Source organism: Athene noctua, chromosome 3 (assembly GCF_965140245.1).
Source record: "Athene noctua chromosome 3, bAthNoc1.hap1.1, whole genome shotgun sequence".
NCBI classification, from domain to species: Eukaryota; Metazoa; Chordata; class Aves; order Strigiformes; family Strigidae; genus Athene; species Athene noctua.
Genome location: NC_134039.1, coordinates 54955275 through 54976917, shown reverse-complemented (window position 1 = coordinate 54976917; position 21643 = coordinate 54955275). Strand labels below are relative to the sequence as shown.

Sequence of the window (21643 nt, the reverse complement as noted above, 5' to 3'; positions counted from 1 at the left end):
GCCGGGGCGCCGCGGGGGCTGCTGGGGGCGGCGGGAGGGGCGGGGCGGCGGCAGCCGGGGCGGGGCGGGGCGGGGCGGGGGGAGCCGCGCCGTGGCGGCGGGCCCGGCGCTGAGGGGAGCGGCGCGGCGCGGCGCGGCGGGGGCGGGAGGGGATCGGCGCTGAGGGGCGGCCCGCGGCCATTGTCCCGCCGGGGAGACGAACGGGCCGTCCCGTCCCGTCCCGTCCCGTCCCGGGGGCTTGGCGGTCTTCCGCCCGCCGCGGCGGCGCCGAGGTGGGCCGGGCCGAGCGGTCGGGGAGCGGGGGTTGCGGGGGGCCCAGTGGGGAGGAGCTGCCCCGCAGCTCCCCGCCCGAGCGGAGCCGGCGGCCGGGGCTCGTCCCGGAGGCCGCGGCCCGGTAAGGCCGCGGAGAGGCGGCAGCCCCGCTGCGCAGCCCTCAGCTGGCGGCTCGGGGGGGGGCGTCCCCAGCGGGAAGCGTGAGGCGGTGCCGGGCAAAACGGGCTGACCGGGCGTAGAGTGGTTTAAACTGGCCTTCACGGCTGTCTCCTGGAAAACTGCTTTTGTGCTATCCCCCGGGATTGCTTGCAATAGCGTCTAGATTGCCTTGTTCTTCCCAAAGAAATTGCTCCAGGCAGTGCTTTCCAGCAAGAGAGAAACAAGAAACGCTAAACGTGAGATTCTGCTTGAAACCTTGGTCTAAACCAGCCTGCTACCCAGAGGCAGGTGGAGAACACGATGGGTACCGCTACAAAACCAGGAGACAGCGGCGTGACCTGGTACCCGTGTGCTGCGCGGCGCTTCCGCACTTAAAAGTGTACAGGTAGAATGTGGCTCACGTGCGGTGTACCAACATTAAACAAACCAGTGGTCTTCATTATCCATTGTATCTTAGTGCACAGGAGCCCCAGTCACTGCCTAGGATGCCATTTTGCAAGATGCTGCACAAATAGAACAAAGAGCACATGTCCGAAGTACATAACAAAAGACAGCAGTTAGACACAGGTAGATGGCAGAGTGCAAACAGACAATCCGATGGTATTGGTTAGCATTGTAGTGGTCGAAGCTATTTTTGCTGCATTGTCTTTGTCAAGAAACAGATTTTGAAAGCAAAATACGCCTGAGTGGAGTTTTACCCAAGTGTGTAAAAAACCATTACTGAAGATGTAGAATCTGAAAATTTAGCAAATGAACAATGGAGAAACTTTCTGATTCTGAAGGCAAAGTTGTCAGAAAGAATTTAATCTATAAATACTGGGGTATGATGAAGAAAAGGAAAATGTAGGTAAAGTGCTCGACGTCATCTAAGGGAAGCAAGGAAAGACCCATTAGTTGGGACCTGTACATTTATATAAAAAAACTAATACATTTACAAGATTCACAGTTCCCTGTGTCTCTAGCAATCCTGTACACGAGTATTTTGAAACCTGTGCAGTGTTTCCTACTTGTGGTTGGCCATTTATCCTAAATTTCCTTCAGCATTCACATCTTGCTTCCAGTATTGTGATACTCTCTGCCTTCTGTTTTTTCATGTATTTGCCTTGGCTTTTCCTTTCTTCCTCTACTGCAATTTATTTCTTGCTTTTTTTTTTTATAGAGCCTTCTGTAAATTATGAATAAAGAGTATGGATTACACATCTGAGGATGGGCCACGCCAGGCACAGACAGCTGGCCAGCGTTCATTTACGTTTAGCCACCTACATGAACTAGGTGTCCAGACCCCACCCCCCAGCAGGGAGAAACAAGCTCCTGCTGAAGGTGATTGACCAGATGCTAAAACAGGCATACAATTTTCTCACCTATGGGGACTGTTTCTCTCAATTGACTGTAAAGAGAGCTTTGCACCAGTGGTCTAGAACTGGACATCTACTCCTTAAAATTGCAGAACTATGTGAGATGACTCACCTGTGCTTGAACCTCAAGCTGTGTAGAAATATCTAGACAGGAAGCAGTGGAGAAAACTGTCTCCTCGTGCCCTTTTCCACAGTGCACTCTCTCTACCATATAAACAAACATATTATTTCTCTGCTTTCAGAAAGCAATTATTTTGAAACAACCTCTTTCTCTTGACCTTTCCTCTGTCACAGCCTACTTTTTCCATATCAATTGTGAGAAACAAAACAGAACTTCCACTGATGGTTACAAAATGCTGGGATATGTTGTAATCCCACAGGAACCATTCTTGGAGAGAGCCATTTCTAATCAGCAGGAGGAATCGCAACTGCCAGCCACAAATGTTATCCCTAACAGCTGAGTAATCTTTCTGATTGTTGTATTCCAGACCTTCTGCTGTATGGCCATCACCCAAACCACCGCGCTTAAAGATCGCAATGTTTTCCCAGCAGTATTGGGCCTATTTCCCCCTGAACTCCCAACTAATTCTTATTCTGGGAGCTGAAAGGTGATTCAGATGGTGCATTCAAAAGTTCAGGTGGATGGGTCATGGAGCCCTCCACATGGTGCTACCCATGGTGTCCATGGGCCTATGCAAGGATGGGTCTCAACCTTGAGTAATGCTGACAAGGAAAGAAAGGCCATTCTCCTCACCCCTTGTTCTGTCCTCAAATAGGAGCGCAAGAGAACACCACTAAAAGTACCAAGCTGTCCCGTGTCATCTCTGCAACTGAAATGGTGGTGGAAAGCATCTTTTAGCAGCAGTGCAGGAAAACACATGGAGGAGGTGTGTATAACAGTCAGATGCTTAATCAAGAGATTTAGGAGGACTTTGACACAACCTGACAAAGCCAAGAATTCCACAGCCAGACATTTTGTCATCTAGTAATACCCATGTGAACCCAGAAGATTCATCTGTCTTCTGTCTTCTGCTAAATATTTGTATGGCACATGACCTAGATAGTTTGAATGACAAAATTGATGGCATCAGTATTAGCAGTCTTTAAAAACATGTTTCAGGGAAAGAAAGGGGATGAATGAACGTTCATTTTGAATCCCCTTAGTTTTAAGTTTGATTTAATCTAAAAGTTCAGTTCTGGAATAGTTATTTGCACCCTTTTTTAACTCAGCTGAGCTAAAGTAAACACATCTTTAAGACAGAAGGGATGGGCAACATCTCTGTGCATCAGGCATTCACTCTCTAGCTAGTGATTGGTCTCTTATCTTAAAAATTACTTTTTCATAGTATTGTACTAGGGAAATGCTCATGGTATGATTATGATATTGAATATGATATGCTGATAGCTTTGTGAAAGTTAAAGATTTAATAATATTTTCAATATGGTATAAATGTTCTGGCGTGCATGACTTCTCAGTTAAAAGTTTATTCATATTGAAGAGGATGTGAAAGGGGATGGCAGCATTTTCTAAGTATCTTTTTGTGTGAAAATTCTTGCTGCAGAAAAATTTACAGTTGTTCCTGAAAAAAAGTGTTCACATATGAGGTCATTAAAGAATAGGCTGTTGCCATGTGTAAATCCATATGAAAACTTGCCATTTAGTCAATACTTGAACCATTGTTGTGCACATCAAACCTATGCCAGTTGCTGCATTTCCAGTATCTCAAGCAATTAAGTAATCACTTTGTCACTGCTTGAGTTTAATAAAACTCTCCATAAAGACGATTATCATTACAGTGTAGATAAACCACCTTTTAATCCCTATTTATAAAAAGGAAAACTGCATAACTATAAAATTGCACTGGAACAAATGCCACATTATTCCAGCACAGTGTATCTGTTTTGCTTGGGTTGCACTGATATAATAAAATCAATACAATTGAATCAATTCATGGGACTTTGTCTGGTGAGTTTTTTAACATGTTTGATATAATGAGGTCTGAATCCTGTCTGGGCTTCTAAATGTTACTGCACTGCACAAAAAAAAAAAAAAAAAAAAGTACTTCAGAGCTTTTAAAAAGTGAAAGATACTTGCAGACCCTGTAATAAAGACAGTAAAATTGGTGACAGTGAGAACTGCCCCTCCATGTTAACCCAGCATGTGTTTGCTCAGCCTCAGGGTCAGCCCAAGCTATCAAAAAGTATCAGCGGCTCCTGGCAGTCCACAATTCTCTTATTAGGAAGCAGGAGAGGGAAATTCTGTTCTAGAAAGGCCTGGGGCAGAGATGGACCACATCTAGAGTGCGTCATAACATCAGAGAGCCTAAAATATGTTTTAAAGTAGTTTGCAATTCCTTGCGTGTACAAGCCTGACCTAAACACATACATTTTTTAGGCAACTATTGCGTTCATGAGACTTGGTTCACCACCATATCCTTCAGGCTTCCCACAGTTAGAATGGCCCTGAGATCAGCAGGGATATGCGTCGTGAACCTGGAGTAACATGGTGGTGATTAAGTCCAGGAGTCTAGGGCCATAGTTTGACTGTATAATATGTTTGCGAGAATTTGGCTCCAAACACATAAGGCAAAGAGTATTGTACACAGAATACTCACACGTTATAGTGCTGCAGCAGTATATAGTTGTCTGTGTAGGTGATGATTAGATCAAGAAAAATTCAACCATAGTGGTCCTTATTTATATTTTTCCTCGATGGACTGGAATGAATTTGTCAAACCACTTAATTCCAGAGGCTTGGTAATTATCAAATAAGTATGTTGGTTACTGCCTACTCTCCTGGTTTGGGCCCAGCCTTTATCTTGCAGATTTTGTAGTGATGCTTTTCAGCTCTAGAATCTCTGTAAATCCTCTACTTCATCATTGAAACCTCTCACAGTAGAAGTTTCCCTACTTCTTCCATTCATTCTCTCTTGAAGGTAATCTGAGGTGTGAAGGATGACTGCTAGGAATAAAAGAACATTCTCCACACTCATTAAGTATTTCTGGTCCTTTTGCTGAGATTCCCAGGTATGGTGGTGCACATGACAGTCTTTTAGAATGAAGATGATAATTTATTTTGGATAGGTCACTAAAGATTAAATAATACTAATACTTCATTCTTCTATCATAGGCCTCACAGGAGAGGTGTGCTAAAAATTGCCTGTGAATGCTAGATTGAAGGTATGCTAGGCGATGATTTCAAACACTGTCGAGGTGTTCATGCAGTGTATGTCTGGACTTGAGGAGCCAGTGGAAGTTTCCCTTCTAACAGATGGTGAAAGACTGGCTTCTCCAGGGCAAGTGGTTCAAAGTGGTATAGCTCGGGTCTTACTTTGAACCATCTGTAAAGGGAGCAAAGGGAGACAAGGCTCACTAGCCTCTGTGAATTTGGATCTCTGGGGTTAAGGGAACTGGAGCGAAGCTGCTGTTATCAGCTATTTAAAGTTGGGGCTAAATCTTCTCCTGGCTGCTCCCATCAGGGTGAATTGAGGTAGTGTTGAGTACATCCTCTGCCAAGGGGGATTCATTCGGGCAAAGCCAGAGCCCCCAAGGAGGAATGGGCATGCATTTCAGAGACTCCTTTAAACAAACAATCTCTGTCTTCAGCTGCCAGTTCTTGCTGACATCAGCATAAGATCTAGCTGGTTACAAGGGTGAACACATACGTACCTTGATTAGCAAGCCAAGCTCCCTCAGGGTCATAGGAGGGGAAAAAAAATAACCCACTCTCAATGCTATATGTTCAGGTCTGCTCCCTGATTTCATCATCTGCCTTTATCCCCTCCTACTTTGCTCCCTCTTTCCCTCTCTGCTATTTGTCATCTTCCTGGTTGTTTTATTTTTCCCTCTCCTCTTTACATGTTCTTTCATCCTCTTTCCTGTTTTCTTTTCCTCCCTGTCTTTGCATCTGAGATTTATTTTTCTAGCTGGTCTTCTGTACTGCTAATTCTGCCTGCTCTATCCTTCAAGTTCCCTTTCTGTCATGTCTCGCTCTTCTCTTGCTTGCTTTTCACCTTCACTGATGCTCTCTCTTTTAAGAGTTGTTTTAAAGCATTAAAATCTGGCCAGAGGTTGAGTTTCCTATTTTTGTGTCATGCAGGTGGCAGGCTTCCAGTGGAAATAGTGCCAAAGGAAGAACAGCAGCCCAGAGGAGATTTCACACTTTACAGCAATATTTAAAGCATTCTGAATCTGATTAGGGGATTTGGCTGAAAGTCACATAGCTTCCTAGTCCTACATGGCATTTTTTAAAAGCTGTCAGAGCAAAAAATGAAATACTGGAACTAAAGCCCCTAAGCAAGTTCCAGCCTCAGTTCAGTACTCCAATGTAGTGTCAGTCAGCATGCAAACACCTACTGCAACGACTAGATTCACAAGTGCCATAAGCTGCCTTTGGATCAAAAGTGCCATTCAATTTTTCTCACTGTAAATCTCTTTCATACATTCCTCCAGATTTACTTTGAGATCAGAATTTGACTTACAGGCATTATCACTGACAAACGAAGGGGAAAAGGTGAATGTGTAGTACTGTGGCATCAGGAAGAAAAAAAGATATTGCAGATGTACTGCTTTTTTCAGATATAATAGGAGCAGTGAATGAACAAACCAACCTTCTATCAGAAAAAAACCCACAAAGATGATGACTCCTTAAGAAGAATGCCTTCTCTGTGTATAATAAAAAGCATATTTCACTGGTCATAGCTGAATATACACATACACACCCAGAGACATGGGTACATAAATATTCAAAACAGTTGCAAATTTGTCTGAAAAGGTATTCCATATCAGGTCATTACAATTTCATTATGAAATAGTCTGAGGTAAGAGATCTCCATGAGAAACCTTTCAAGTTCGCTTTTCCCAATTCTCACACTATTCTAGGTAAGGAAGGGAAAGATAGATTTAATAAAGGTGCTGCACACAGGAGTGCTGGTAAGAGATTTCACTTTTTTTTTTTTTTTGGCTTTGTCTCAGTTTGGCAAAAGATTATATCCTTCATGACACAATCCATGTCAGTATTTTCTGCCTCCAGCCCCACTGTTACACTTCCAAATTTTTCCCTTTTTTTTCCCCCTCCTTTTAATTAAATGAAGATAAAATATACATCTAAATAACAAAAAGGAACAAAAAAAGACAGGATTCAGATCCAGCTAATAGAACACACCACCATGTGGTTTCAGAATCAAGGCCAGGCAAGGAAGCCTCTCCCCTGAGGAGAAGACAATTTCCTGCCACTGTGCTAAGGTTACTGCAATGCCAGCATCCCTGAATAACCACACACTGCATTTTACCACCCCTTCATCTCTCTCCCCATCCTTTTGGCTGGACCTGTACTGCTGCCAAGTGTAGGGCTGGACTGTGTAGAGACTCAATATTTGGTAGAAGCTCTTTACAGAGCTTCTTTTTCAAAATAAACACAGAAATGAGAGAGATAAAAAGTGACGAAGTTCTTTAATTAACATGGAGTGTACCCTCAGGCTTTGCCTGTAGGTTCAAGAGCACTGTCTGTAGTGAGCCCATTGCATTGACAGGTGGTCTGGGGCTAGGAGAAGCAGAAATCTCCCAGAGGAGCTTGTCAGTCGACGTGGACTGGTGTTGATTCCTCCTGTTAGGTAATTGCTCAAGCAGAAGATTCTCCAAATTGTTCAGGATTCAAGAACTGTTCAAATAAATTACTATCTAATCTTGCAGCACTGCTATTTTTAAGATGATTTAAACCTTAATAAACAGTGCCGTGGAAAAAACTATTGCAATTACCAAGATGATCATCACAGATCACTATCCCTGGAAGCTGAACACTGAGGTCAGACAACTTCTTTAGGAAGCAGCTGCACCACATGGTCTCTGACTGGTGCTGTCTGGCCTGTAAATGACCGGGGAGGCTGCACGGCTAATGCTGCAAAGGCACACTGCTGATGCAAAAGCTCTGCTCTCAAGCTGAACTGCTGCTCTCTGGCTGCTAAAAAGGAAAAGGAAATGTAGTTACACAAAAGGCAGTTTGAAAAATGACATATTTTGCTACTTAATTCTGCATTGGAGTTATCATCATCTGTAGCCCTTACATACTAACCCTCAGAATGTTCTTTCACAGCCTTACAAAGAAATCCTCAAAGAAACCCTGGCATCAAGGCAGTGTAAGCACAAGCTTTAAGTCAGCTTTGCATGACAGCTTCTGATTTAGGCTTTCAAACGTACCCACAGATCTCTGCCTCAGTTTGTTAGTTATTACTTGCAAAATACATAAGGACATGCAGTGCCTTAATATACCTCTTTCAGAAGAATACAATCTTTATACATACTCTATTAAATTAGATGGTTCAGAGAAGAATTAAATTTTCCTGAGACTAAATTTATGAAAATACTATCTAGAAGCTTCTGGTTTTAATTAATTGCAAATTTTGTAGCATTCTAGATAACTTTAATGTCCAAATTTGTCCTCACTAAGTCTATTTAACTACTACCATTTTCATATAAACATTGCTAAATATTGCTAAGAATGAAATGTTGAATGTCTTTTTTATGATAGCAGTAGAACATGCAGTAAAGGCTTTACCATTTTCCTTATCCTTGGGGAAGTACTTAAGCAGATAAAGTAATTAATAATGTGAGTTACTAGCTTATATAGTAACAACAGAATATTTGTTAGCTGTACATGTAAGAAGATTTCAAATAAATTCAGTAGTTCTATCTGTAGTTCAATTCTTTGAAAGAAAAAAAAAATCCTGTAATTGGATTTACAATTTTTGTTGAAAAAAAGCTATTTCACAGTTAAGGAGGGAGACATGTAGCAGAAACTCTTTAGCCATGTCTCATTAATGTGCAGTAAAATGAGCTAGATACTCTGCTTGGCTTAACCACCATACCTTTATGCAAGCTGTTTGAGCTATATACTTAACTCCAGATAAGAATCCATCCCTGTGTAACTAGAAGATAACAAACTGTTTAGTAGACATAGGGTAAAAGCACCTCAAGAAGACGGTGTCAGGAAATGATTGATTGACTTTGTGTTCATTTGGTATCCTCAGGAGGTCAAATACAGGAGAGGTGGTAGACCTTCAAAGTCTAAAAAGTGCACGTATTCTTAAGAGCTGTGTTCTGTCTTCTTAGGATTGTGCCTGGGACGCTAGCCAGAATATCACTGCAATAGCACCTGACAGATAAAATTAAAGCATGAATCATAATCTGTCTGGTCTGCCAAACTGAGCTTTATTCAAATTGTATCTTTAAGATAGATTACAGTTTATAATTTGGTGGCATGTCCAAAAGTTAACTATCCCTGAATTTCAAACAGTGTTGTGGGAAGGTCATATATTTGCACTGGGGTACAAACATGGGTTTGTGTGATGAGAATTGAGTGAAAGGAGTTCAAAATCATAATGGTTTCTATTGTTTAAATTTAAATTAAATACCAGCTGGACATTTGCCAGGATAAGATATCATTCTGACAGAGCAGAACACTCAAGTATATCGAGCAAGCTCTTTGGATTAGTCTAAAAGAATAAAGGGCATTGTAACACTCTTAAAAGGCAGGGAAAATGTGTAATGCTTCAAAAACAAGCATCCAAAATAGCATTGATAATAAATCATTTAAATGGAATTTGGCATATGGAATTCTTGATGTTTGAAACCTTTTTCTTAGATATGAGGAAGAAGGCAGGCAGACTAGACCTGGAAGAAAGCTAATTATAGTGTAGAAGGGTATTATTTTCATTAATGCTAGCATTATTGGTAGTCTAATCTTCCAAAACAAAACTACTTAATCTATAATCTTTGAAGCTATAGTACTGGTTGGGTACCGCAGTATCCTTCCAATTTTCATTTTAAATGCTGTAGCAATCAAAGGATGATATAGCTTTAAAGAGTAATATGAATAGTTTGAAGTTCAGTTTATCATGCTGGTGATGGACCAGCCACTGGGATTTTTTAGTTGGCTTGACTGAGACAAGGCATAGACATACAAAAGTCTTCAATCATCAGATTACCTTGATATGCATAACTAATTGGTAGTCTGAATATAGGGTTAGGTAAACTAAACACTTTGTAATTGACAGCGAACTGCCTGCTTTATCAACACCAATTAAAAAAGACTAATGCAATCTAAGAGTTTTTCTCTCTGTACCTAGATACGCAACACATTTGTGTCTCTTAACAAGTGTTGTAATCCATAGACCAAAAGGCAAAATAGTATAGAAATGAAACACACTATTCGATTTATAATTCAAAACATTCTTACATTTGAGATATCAGCTCACAGAAGTAGAATATCTAGCAGACTTGTGTAAGAATACATATTTACTTCTAGTCTCTTTGCTAGTGTCTATTCAGGACCTGCCATTCAGTTCATCAGTTGCAGATATGACCAAACCTGTGAAAAAGGGGATCTAGATCTTGATTTGAGTAGTCATCACTAGATGCAGTTCATATGTTTTCTAGGGGTACTTTCAGTTAAATTAGTGATACGCATTCTCAGTATCGACTCCAGTTTAACATTGATCTTTGAGAGTTTCTTTAAAAGGTTGTACATGTAAACATTTGATAAGAAAACACAGGAAGAAACCCAATAAGAAGACACAAGAACAGTAATACAATACCTGCCAGAAGCTAAAGATACACATGAAGAATCCTGGCTCAGCTGAAAAGGTATCTGAAGTTTTGAGACAGATTCATCAGTAGACACCGGTTACTTTGTGCTGCTACATGGCAATGCAAAGCAAAAAAAAAAAAAAATAGTCATAAGTTAGGCCAGGTCTACAGCTGCTTTACATTACTGGGGGAACTAACAGTCAAAGAGACCTTATAAGCCTGATCATTAATTGACTAGCAGTCAGGCACAGAGATCCTATACAAGAGTGGCATTGGGGACCAGGTGGTAATTGTGTGCACTGACAGGGAGAGCTATTAACAGATGAGGCCAGTGTCCCAGACTGATTTTGCCCAATTAAACTGAATCATGCAAATCAGTGAGTGAGGAAGGATGACTCTTGGCTTTGTTATCTGCAGTGTTACACATCGAGGTGTAGATCTGCACCTGCTTATTGCCTGCAGCAGTTTCTATACCAGTTGTTAATAACATACAGTCAATGTATGTCCTCCAACTGAAGCCTACATGTGAGATTTCAGGAGCTTTAACTCTATGGAAAGCTTGAATGCTCCTGTATTTTCACATTATTGAAGAGAGATGTGGGATAAAAGACTATCAAATGGCAAATTCCTAAAGTGTCTCTTGTGGGTTTTTTAAAATTTTTAATTCTTAAGTTAAAAATTAATTTCAGTATTTTCTGTAAATTGTCACAAAAAATACTATATCCAATGCACAGGTGATGCATCCTGTGAAATCCATATCCTAGGTGATGCATCCTACAATCCATTTGAAAGGATCTTGAACTTTGATGTATACAAAGCAAAGAAGTTTTGAACCATTCACTCAGATCTCTGTAAGAAGACACATACCACAAACATGCCAGTACTCTATGTTCCTTACAGTACATTCAAGGTCTGGAAATGTGACCGAGAAAAAAAATCACCTATGGTGATGATATTACAGATTATATAAGCTTTCTCTGATGTTCAGAAGGTGTAGAAAGGGTTGGCGTAGTAGGCATAGTCAGGATGATCTCTCACAGCATGCTGCCACTTCAGTTTGAAATCCTCAGTAAAAAGCTTGGAAGAATTATTTCTGGCCAGTCCAATCGTAGTGTCTTAGATGTGCTGATGAATGGTGTTGCTATACAAAACCTCCAAGCTCAGAAACAACCTTGAAATATCTGTTTCCAGTGCTATCAAAGATGAGAAGTATTGTAAAGCAAATGTTACCCACATAAAGATGAACAGCAGGAACCTCAGTGATAATACGAGTGTGCTGCAGCTGTACCTGGACAGTGGGAAAGCCAGGGAGTTAAAAGCAAAAGACAGTCAGTTCCAGAAGATGGTCTGGGTGAAATTTTTCTTTTAAGGTCTGCTGGTTTATTTCATTTTTAATTGGCGAGGAAGAGGGGTCATATTCTGATACCAGGAGCCTTCCAAAAGTCAAGGAATGTCATATACAAAGTCAGTCAGTGTTGGGTTTTTTTTGTTTTCTTGGAAAAACTATCAGCTACTAAGTAATTTTATTAGATACACATTTATTTTAAGAAGCAACAGAACATTATACAAAGGGTAACAAACTATGTAATAGCTGGCATTTTTTTTCTATTGTACATGAAATATTTTACATAGGCAAATGTGACTACACAGTCACTTTCTTTGTGTTTGAAATCAAACAGAGATGGGAAGACTCAAAATATTTGTAAAAACTAGAGATACACCATGTTTTTCAGCTATATTAGGATACCTGAATTGCTGTACTGTGGAAAAAAAAAAATAATTCTTCAGCTGGAAAGCCCAGATACATTACTCCAGGATACCAGTAACCTCTGCAAATGTTTGTATTGAGGTCCCCATAGAAAGACTAAATTATGTTTTCAGAAAAAGCTATTGCTGCTAGCTTTTATGCGCCCAGTAACTTGCAGTTATTGTAGCTTCTTGGTGTTTTCAGCAAATGAGCTAAGTTAGAAAAGTTCTTGGGGCATTTTATCTCCAGACTCATGGCAATACTCTCTACTCCAGCCTGGCTTCCCACTTAAGTAGCAGCTGAGCACTGGAGCTTAGTATTCAATATTCCTCCAGTGGCCCAGCTGAGGAACCTTCTCTTGGTAGTTAACAAGGTCAAATTTACTGCCTGAATTGATTCACAGATTTTATTTCAAGATAGCATGATGTGTTTGAACTGAAATAAACAGTGGGTGCAGGTTCATTCTTGTTTAAACCTGCTTCCAGGTTGTTTACAGGTGTTCCCAACTCAGCATCGAACTAAGATTTTGAGTTCTTATCTGTCTGTCACTGTAAATCCAAACACTCACTCCGAATTTTGAAGATGTTCAAAATGAATGCAGACTTTTCAGTTTTATCTTCTTTGGGTTTTTTCCCTTTCTTTTCCACCTGGGAAATAAAATAAGCAGATGGAATCTCAAGTCTTTTGAAAACAACCGCAGGGAAGAAGTTTTCCGTGGGTGTACAAAAACAAGCTAGAGGACAATTTGTAATTTATTGCTGCACTGCTGAGTCTGAAGTAATTGTGCCACTTCAGAGCAGTCTGAGGAGGCTGGGTGAAAGCACACATTAACAGGGGAACTTTACTAGTAAAAACTGCGACGTCAAATTGGCTAGTTTCCACAAAAATTGCTGATGTGGAAATAATAGAAAAATTATTATTTTTCTGGACGATGTTAAACTATGTATGGATTAAGTTGTATTAAAAATAAATTTACAGCTTTTCTGGTTAGAAACCTCTGTTAATGGACATGCATACAACATAAAGAATGATTTGTTTATTGCTAGCCAAAGTGTTCTGACATAATTGTAGCACTCCATGGTCTTTCTTAATGGATAGTGTTAATTTTGGAGCCTATGTGCGTTTGCAGAAATTACTCAGTGTATTAATAGGTGCCAGCTGTGAGATAAGCCATTGACAACTTCTTAAAAAACTGTTGTTCTTCACACTGACTTAATGTAAAGCTAACCATTGCATGGTTTTGCATTTGTTGCCGAAAGCTAAAAAGAAAGCCATCACTTCACTATTGTAAATATTTAACTGATGAAGTATAAAATATTCTCCAGCTTGCTCTTGTTCTATGCCAGAAGAAATAATCATTTTTAAATAATCATTCTTTTCTGCTACATTTGTTTGAGGGAAGAAAAATATGGCAGGGAGTCTTTTACTGATTCTGCAGCTTCACAGGGAAATTCTCCTGGGAATTTTTTACATGTAAAATCACCTGAATAAAAATTTTAATGGAAGTACTGAAGAGTGAAAGGTGAATGATTTCGCAGTTTCATGATGACTTTATACAAGCTAACTGTAGGCTGTGCCCCAAGAGAGTGGTCCTCTTCTCTGCCCAGGGGTCCATCCCTGCCTCCTCCCTGCCTTGGCTGCTGTAGGGATAGAACAGGGCATGGTGTGAGCTGGATCAGCTTGCCAGGCTGACAACAACTGCTCTACTGGCTTTTCTGCAGAGTTCATTTTCTCTGCTCCGATCTGTGACCTAGTCCGGCTCAGCCCCACAGCTGTTTGATTGGAAGCAGCAGGGGCTTATAACCAGAGGCAAGGAGGAGAGAGCTGGACCACTCTTTCTAGGCTGTGGCAAGTCAGGCTTCATTGCACACATCACAAGTCAGCATTATAAAAATAGGTAACCTGAGCAATAAGACAGCATTGGAGGTTGTACTGAAAATCACTCAAACAAAGAAATTGTCCTAACATTAAAAAGGACATGAATTTGACCTATGATCAAAAGACAAAAAAGCCTCCAAACAGGCAACTTACTGGGAAGCAAAAAGCTCTCTGTAGATTATCACTTATTTAGTAGCAGACATGTAAGTGGTACTTCACAGATACAGGACTTGATTCCTGGCACTCACAGCCTAAACCCTTGGCTTGCACATTGCAAGACGGAGGCACAGAGACCAGCTTGCATCATGGGATTGCAGTCCTGAAGGATCAGGTCCTGTATTAAATAATTAAACATGATAGGGGTAGAACTGACCCAGACAGTGACTAGACACATATACATTAACTTACAAAATAAAACTGTACTATCATCTCACAGTTTGCTGACATAAGAAGATAAAGCCCTGCTTTCCCAGGGCTATTCCTGGCCATGTGGCCCCACCTTTTCCCATTTTCTTGCCTCTGGCACTGTCTGTCACCCATGGGTGAGCCAGGTCAGCTCACTAAACTAGCTTTCTGCCAGCTCAGCCAGCAGATCCAACAAACTGTGGGGCCATGTGAGCAGTAACAAGAAAGCAGAAAGATTGGCAGAGCAGAAACCATCCTTCTGGGGGCAGCCAGGCATCCGAGTGTCTCGGCTGTAATGGGAACCCTCCCAACAGTTCTCCAAAGTGCTAATTATTTGCATTCAGTTTATAGCACTAGTGACAGCAAACCCATGTCTGGTTGTTTTTTACTTTAAAAAATCATAGGGTCATGGGATAATTCAGGTTGGAAGGGATCTCGGGAGGTCTCTAGTCCAATCTCCTGTTCAAAGCAGGGTCAGCTTTGAAGCCAGACTGGGTTGCTCAGTGCTTTGTCCTTTCTTGCCTTGAAAAATCATTCTCTTTATTTGAGAAATTGCACAGTTTATATAAAGTTTGTGATATTTTCCAGGGCAAAAGCCTTTCCTGTCACAAGACATCTAACATAGCTTTAGCAGAGAAAATCTATAAAAAATTACCACTGTCCTCCTGTTTGGGGTGCTCAGGTGTAGACAGAAAAGCACTCTGCAAATGCCTCTGTGCAAGCAGCGCACCAACACGCTCATAGCCTTCTCTGTTGGGAGGCACCCGTTCTTAGGTTACCATTTCTTATGGTCTGCTCTGAGAGTTATGAACTCCTACCCTGGGACCCTTGGCTTCTCCCTAACCATTTCAGTCTGAATGAGGCATGTGAACGAAGCCTCCTGCTCACCCTGTTTGACCCTGAGTGATTTCATTCCAACCTCAGAGGCAGATGGTGGGTTCAGTCAGTATGTACCAGGGCACATGTGTTTTTCCTTGGGAACGGGTGGGTGACTATGAACTGCAGGGAGGATAACTCTTTACTCCAGGCTAGCTGGATCTGGAAAAGAGCATTTGTCTATAGCTAGGACACGCATATCATGGTTGTATCTTCTTCTTTAAAATTAGCTTGAGATTTTTTTTGTGGAAAATGAAGCAAGGAAGCTACTTAAAAAGAACGTTATGTGTGTAGAAAAGTCAGCTACCCAAAAATCAGAAGATGCCAGTTGACTATACGCCCTTGACTTGGTCTCCTGCACAAAGTGCATTATGCAGTATCAGCACGTATTGTTCCTCCATGGGATCTCTGTCTGGTTGAGTGCAGAATACAGATGAAAAAGAAGCAATAAGAGGATCTTAAACTTGCCACTTTCTAACATTCAAAAGCTTCACCTTGAACCTTATATCCCAATTAATATTCCTGTAATGTAGAGGGTTACATGCAGTATGCATGATGTGTGTAGACACCTGTATATACTTTGCACCAGGTTCTCACCTGAAAGAAAAGTAAAAATGCCTTGAAAAAAGACTGAAAAATAAAATGATTAATGATATTTGATTTTATCTCCTTTTACAATTCATGTTAACTTTGGACTTACATGTTAAACAATTTGTATAGGAAACAGTAAACCAGCTTATCATAGCAAATGTAAACCAAGTGTGACAGAGTTTAGATATGACCATGTGAACTGTCACATAGGGAGAAAATCCAGGCAGCTGTCACCAAATAACCATTAATCCTCCCAAAGGCGAACAGACAGAGAATGGCCTAAGGCCTCTAAGAGCCAGACTCCATGCATTTCAGGAGAAGCAACACTGAGGAAGCTGGGATGAAGCAGAAAGCTGAGGAGAGCTCACGTACAATGGCACCATTTGTTACTAATGCTGCTTTTTTTCCAACTCTATCAATTCCTTCAGCTTTTTTTTTTTTCCTTTTTTTCCCTCCTTCCAGAGTCTGAAGTAAATTCCAGAAGAAAATACGTGCATAATATTAGCCCCATTAAAAATTCTAGATGTTTAGGAATCAGAGCTATTTTCAGGTAAAATTTCTCATCCTCCCATGATTCTTGTGAAAGGCCAAGAAATCTGTAGAATAGGCTGAAAGGTGGGAAATCTCTGACATACTGAGTTCAGCAACCCTATAGACTATCCCTTTGTCTCTTAACTGCTTCATGTTGCCTTTGTGGATGAGACACAGGGACTCGATATATTGGCTTTTATTTGGTCCCCTAATTCCTATTAAAAAAATGAGATAATTAAAACCCATTGGTAGCAACACACATTGGATGAAACAGTACAGTAGGAAGGTGAACAAGAAGCTTCCCATTGATTTGGTCCGATCAAAATTTACACCACTGCTTTTTTAAAATACATCAATTTCTAAATGTCCATACAATAAAAGGGCCAAAATGTGCCTGTATTTAATAAGAAAAACAGAAAAGAAACATTGTAAAATATGAAAAGCCTTCTGACATAAATAAGATGTCTTTAAAGATACTATTTTAATTCAGATCAAGTGTTTGTCCATTAAGAGCATTAACTGGGGACACAGTCATCCTAACTGGCATATGCATTCATCCATGGACATAGCCTGGAGGGGTGGTGATCAATTATTCAACAAGGCATTTTATGTTGCCTCCACCTTTCATAGCACATCATCTGCTAGATTGTGATCAACAGCAAATATCTGAACAGCAGCAAATGTGAAAACAATTAATATTTCTTGGTTGAAGCTAATTGAGATTTTAATTTCTTCAGTAAAAACTCTCCTGTCACTAGGTTATGGAAGACTCATGAGTCCAGCTCCTTCTGTTCTCCAAAAAGAGATGAGATGGTGGTTTCCCATTCTTCAAATATCCCATATGCTTTAGCCTTCAAACTCCTCACAATTCTGCCTCTTCCATCACATTTATTGTCACCTCCTCCTCCTCCAGATCTTTGCTGTTGGTCCAGGAGCATAATGATAGAGAACAGCTCTCCCTGTGTGCTTTTCCAGTTTTGAAGCTGCCTAAGACTGCGTTTAGAAACGTTGCTCTGGCTGAAGCTGATGGAGGTAAAGAGGTCACTGCCCCACGCACTCATCTTCCCCATCCTCCCCATCTACCTCCAGCACAGTTCTCTTGGGTCAGCCCAAAGCAAACTACCCTACCAAAACTGTTTATTTTCTGTTGGATCGGGGGAGCTGATTCACCCTGAAGTTGCATAATTCCTTGATGCGATGCAAGGAAGAGAACAGGGACACACGTGGGAGTGGGGACATGAAGACAGACAGACTGCCATCTTTGGTGGCAGCCCACAGTTGTACCAGATTAACTGCAGCGTGAACCACTCTCAGAGAAGAACATGTTGACCAAAATCTCTTTACTGGGGAAAATACAATATTGTAAGGTAACATAAGCTACTTCCCACTTCTTTTGGCTTTTTTAGTTTGGCTTTCATTGGCTTGCCCCTCGCCCAAGCTGGAGCCACAGTTTATGTGCTTCAGAAATGAGATACATGTAAAAATTACTTCAAATTAAGTGTTTTTTTTTTTTTCTTAAACTATCACTAACACATGCCTGGATGGATCCATGCAGGACTCTTTCCATACTCATTCTCTCACTTTCTAAGTTATTTATACTTTATGCCCTTGCATTTTAGCACTAGGTAGGCTCTACATAATTTTTTGTGTGTGTAACAAATAGCTTTTTTTGCCTCATAACAGGAGAAACATACCAGAGGCCATTATAAAACAATCAAGATCATTAATCCTGTTCTTCTCCTGTGGGAGCTGCTTTGTGTTTCTGTTGCTCCAGGGCATCTGACTCTTAGAAGTGCATATTCAGCATTTTCCCTCTTGTATTTCTTGTTGTCATGGGTAATATCAGGTATGGAGTAGGATACGTGGGTGAAATTGCAGTATCTCTTAAGCTCGCTCTCTCTCTCTCTCTCCTAGGAGGTTATGGGTAAGAGCAACATGACTTGGGAGGCAACATTTCAGGTGATCTTTCTGTGGGCAGTTATTGTATCTGCATTGTCTAGCTGAATTTGCTTAGCATCTTGAAAAGGCCTGGCTGATTCCAAAATGAGGTCAATATTTGGAAAAGAAAATGTTTTCTACTATGAAATTAAATGGTAGCTCTGTAAGAAGTAAACTGTGCAGTTCTTACTTTTGAGTTAATAATCAGACCTAAACCTAAATAATCAAATCTATTAGTTAATTAAACTATGTTCCAGGTAAAATTAAACACAATAACTAAAAGAAGTAATTCACAAGAAAACATCTTGGTCACAAAGGTGTCTCAGTATGACTAGTTTTCTCCAAAAAAGCCACCTAGTCACCGGTATCACTGAAGTCAAATATATATATGACAACTGAAAACTGGCAAAAGGATGAACAGCTAGCCTGGCTGTATGTCCATCCACTTGCCAAACCACTTTCTGATTGTAATAAACAGCTCTGAGTTTGTGTGAAATGTGTGAATGTGTCCGCCATCACTTTAAAAATTGTGTCTATGCCTGTTCAAAGGGAAAGGTTTTGGGAGATGGAGCCAGCAAAAACTAAATGTTTAGAAGTAGTCTCCCAGCCACTGAGGAATGGGAATATGACATGGTCTTGATAAGGTGGGATGGGCCAGAGAAGGGAGCATCTCTGCTGCAGAAAGGTCAGGGTGCAGTATAACTGAGAAGACTGGACAGTCCTGCTGGAAAACTCGTCTGCTGGCAGTGTGCCCAGAAAGTAAGACTTATCACGAAAAGGAGGCAAAGCACTCATAAAGGGGGTTGTCCCTCTCATTTTGTGCCTCTGTTAGCTTGGGACCTTCTCAAGATACCTTGGAACCAAGGAAGTCTTGTTTACTTACTGTCCCCCCTGTTGGTGCTCTCACAACACTCTGATTGATGTAGATGGATACTCATCTTCAGAGGAGGGAGAGTGGCTCCTATAGAAGGGAGGCTTGGGGGCTGTACAACCAAATCCCTGCTGTACTGAATCCTCAATCCCACAACAACTGCAGCCAAGTTCACTCTGCTACAAACAAGACTTCCGCCGACACTGGACCATATATTAGTATTCTTAGACTTTTTATAGGCCCCTTCAAAGTCCTTATTAGACACTCTACTAGTCCAAGTCCTTTTGGTGCCTCTCCTTAAGGACGCAAAAGGCACTGGCACTATATATCTTATCCCTGGCCTTTCTGCCAGTGAGGGACTGCTGCACAGTAGCCCTCCTCCACAGCCTCAGGTCTCTTCCCAGATCCATTTCAGATCACATCTGATAAGACTGGAAACAAATGACATTTCTATGGCCTTTGATGGGCTCTATATGGGTGACAGTGCCACTGCTGGCTACTATGGCAATGGAGACCTGTGGTGTAAGGCAAGGTCCAAGCTAAAGGCTGTAGAGATCCAGCTGCAGTACTGTTTTGCCAATTATTAGGCCTAGCATAAAGGACACAGCCAGCATAAAAATGAACCAATAACCAAACTGTATTTGATACAAAAGGGTCAGTACATGGGTGAGTGCCAGGGGTACAAACAAGTCAGTCAGATTATACATAATCAACATCAATCCCACTGACCCAAATGACACCGCACAACCAACAATGGGTGGAATAAACGATGAAATGCAGTCTCCCAGAGAAGGGATGGGAGACAACTGAGCCAACAAGCCAAACACATAAGACCAAGGAAGCCACATACTGAATCTCTACACAGCCCACATTTACAAAAGCCAGACCTGACTGGAGCCCAGTCCCAGGGAGGCAGGAGGTCCTTCCCCAACAGGGAACTCTGCAAAGTGCATCCACCCCACAGACAGACACTGCCCCTGCCTGCAAGTGGTCCCAGCTTTTATCCCCAAGTGGGACACCTGAACTTTGTTTACTTAATGTGGGACACCCGGGGCTCATTTACCCAATGGCTCTCCCTGCAAGGCCGGCCGCACCCTGGAGGGAAGCCTAAAGGTAAACTCACCCCCCCTTTGGGAAGGGCTGTGGGAATCACCCATAAGTCAACCTTAATTTGGGGCTTGAAACCCCAGCATTTCAAGTACCTGCAGGAAAAGAATGGGTGGGACTGAGAATGGGTGCTTTGAGGAATCACCTTTGCTCTTGGGCAAAGCAGTTTTAAGTGGGCAAAAAACTGACCAAGAAAAGTCTTGAAGGGAGATACAGGAGATACAGTAAAACCCTGGTGAGAAAAGAAAATACATGACGTGTCATAAGACCCATTAGCAAATAACCCCTTTTGGGACTACTTTACCATTTGAAGTGACTTTACACCCAATCCGTATTTTCTATAACATAGCTGCAATATTTTGATGGGGTGCAAGGCATTCAGAAGTCAGGCTTAGTGCTTTGCCAGGCCATGACCTACAGCCCTTCAGCCCACAGCACTGTCGCATCTGCTAGTACAGTGCAGGACCCAGGGACAGCGGAAGGACCCACAGCTCTACGTCGCTGCTCTATAAACCACTGTTAGATTTTCTTTCCTGTATTCCTACAATAAACTGCAAAGCATCGTTATAAAGAGGAATTATTAAATAAATAAAAGCTGGCAATGAACAGCCTCCTCTTCAGCAGGAAACTGTGTGTCATCGAGCTTCTCGCTTATGTCAGGGAAGAGAGGAGTGAAGGAGAGGTGATAACGACAGGGGCTGCCTCCAGAGAGGGAGGTGGAGACAGCATTGGAGGGGGTGGAGAGCTCAGATTGTGGCGAAGGGAGAAAAGGAATACAGTACAGTCAAAGGAATACGGTGGAAATAGATAAAGGTCAAGCAAAAGAAGAATTTATTAGAAGTGAAACAAAGCAGAACCATCAAAACCTTTGGGGCTATAAAAATGAGGAAAGAAGAAAAAGTATGAAAACATTCTCATCAGAACTCCTAAAATAGGCACATGTTAGCACACTCGGAGAGGAAAAAAATCTAACAGGGAGGCTTCGATCTTGTCTGTCTCTCTCTCTAATCTAGCCAGCAGTGTTGCCCACGCTCCCATGCAACGTGACTATAATTATAAGCTGTGATCTATCAAAGCAGAACCTGGAAATTTTCATCTTATTGCCCTGCAAACATATGGGGAAGACTGCAAAATTGTTAAAGCATTGACTCTTCTCATCTAACCACATTATTATTTAGCACCATGATTCTATACATAATGAGAGTGGCTGGGTTTCCAGTGAGTAGGGCTTAATAGTATCACACAATGTAACGAACATGACCAACACCTCACCCAGGTTTACTGTCTCTTGGTGTCTAATGGAAATTGCTTGCAGTTGCCTCCTCTTTA

General features: G+C 41.5%; 2 long non-coding RNA genes across 3 annotated transcripts; one reads left to right on the top strand and one right to left on the bottom strand.

Annotated features, from left to right (window-relative positions):
- Positions 1 to 150: 150 nt before the first annotated feature.
- Positions 151 to 3739, top strand: LOC141958677 (uncharacterized). Of its 2 annotated transcripts, XR_012633306.1 has the most exons (3): positions 151 to 272; positions 617 to 817; positions 1592 to 3739. It is a non-coding gene; the product is annotated as an uncharacterized LOC141958677 (long non-coding RNA). The 2 variants fall into 2 exon arrangements; XR_012633305.1 differs by having other exon boundaries at positions 151 to 817.
- Positions 3740 to 7327: 3588 nt separating this feature from the next.
- Positions 7328 to 10463, bottom strand: LOC141958676 (uncharacterized). The gene is made up of 3 exons (XR_012633304.1): positions 10379 to 10463; positions 8754 to 8937; positions 7328 to 7746 (listed from the first exon to the last, which is right to left on the bottom strand). It is a non-coding gene; the product is annotated as an uncharacterized LOC141958676 (long non-coding RNA).
- Between the last annotated feature and the right edge of the window lie 11180 nt (positions 10464 to 21643).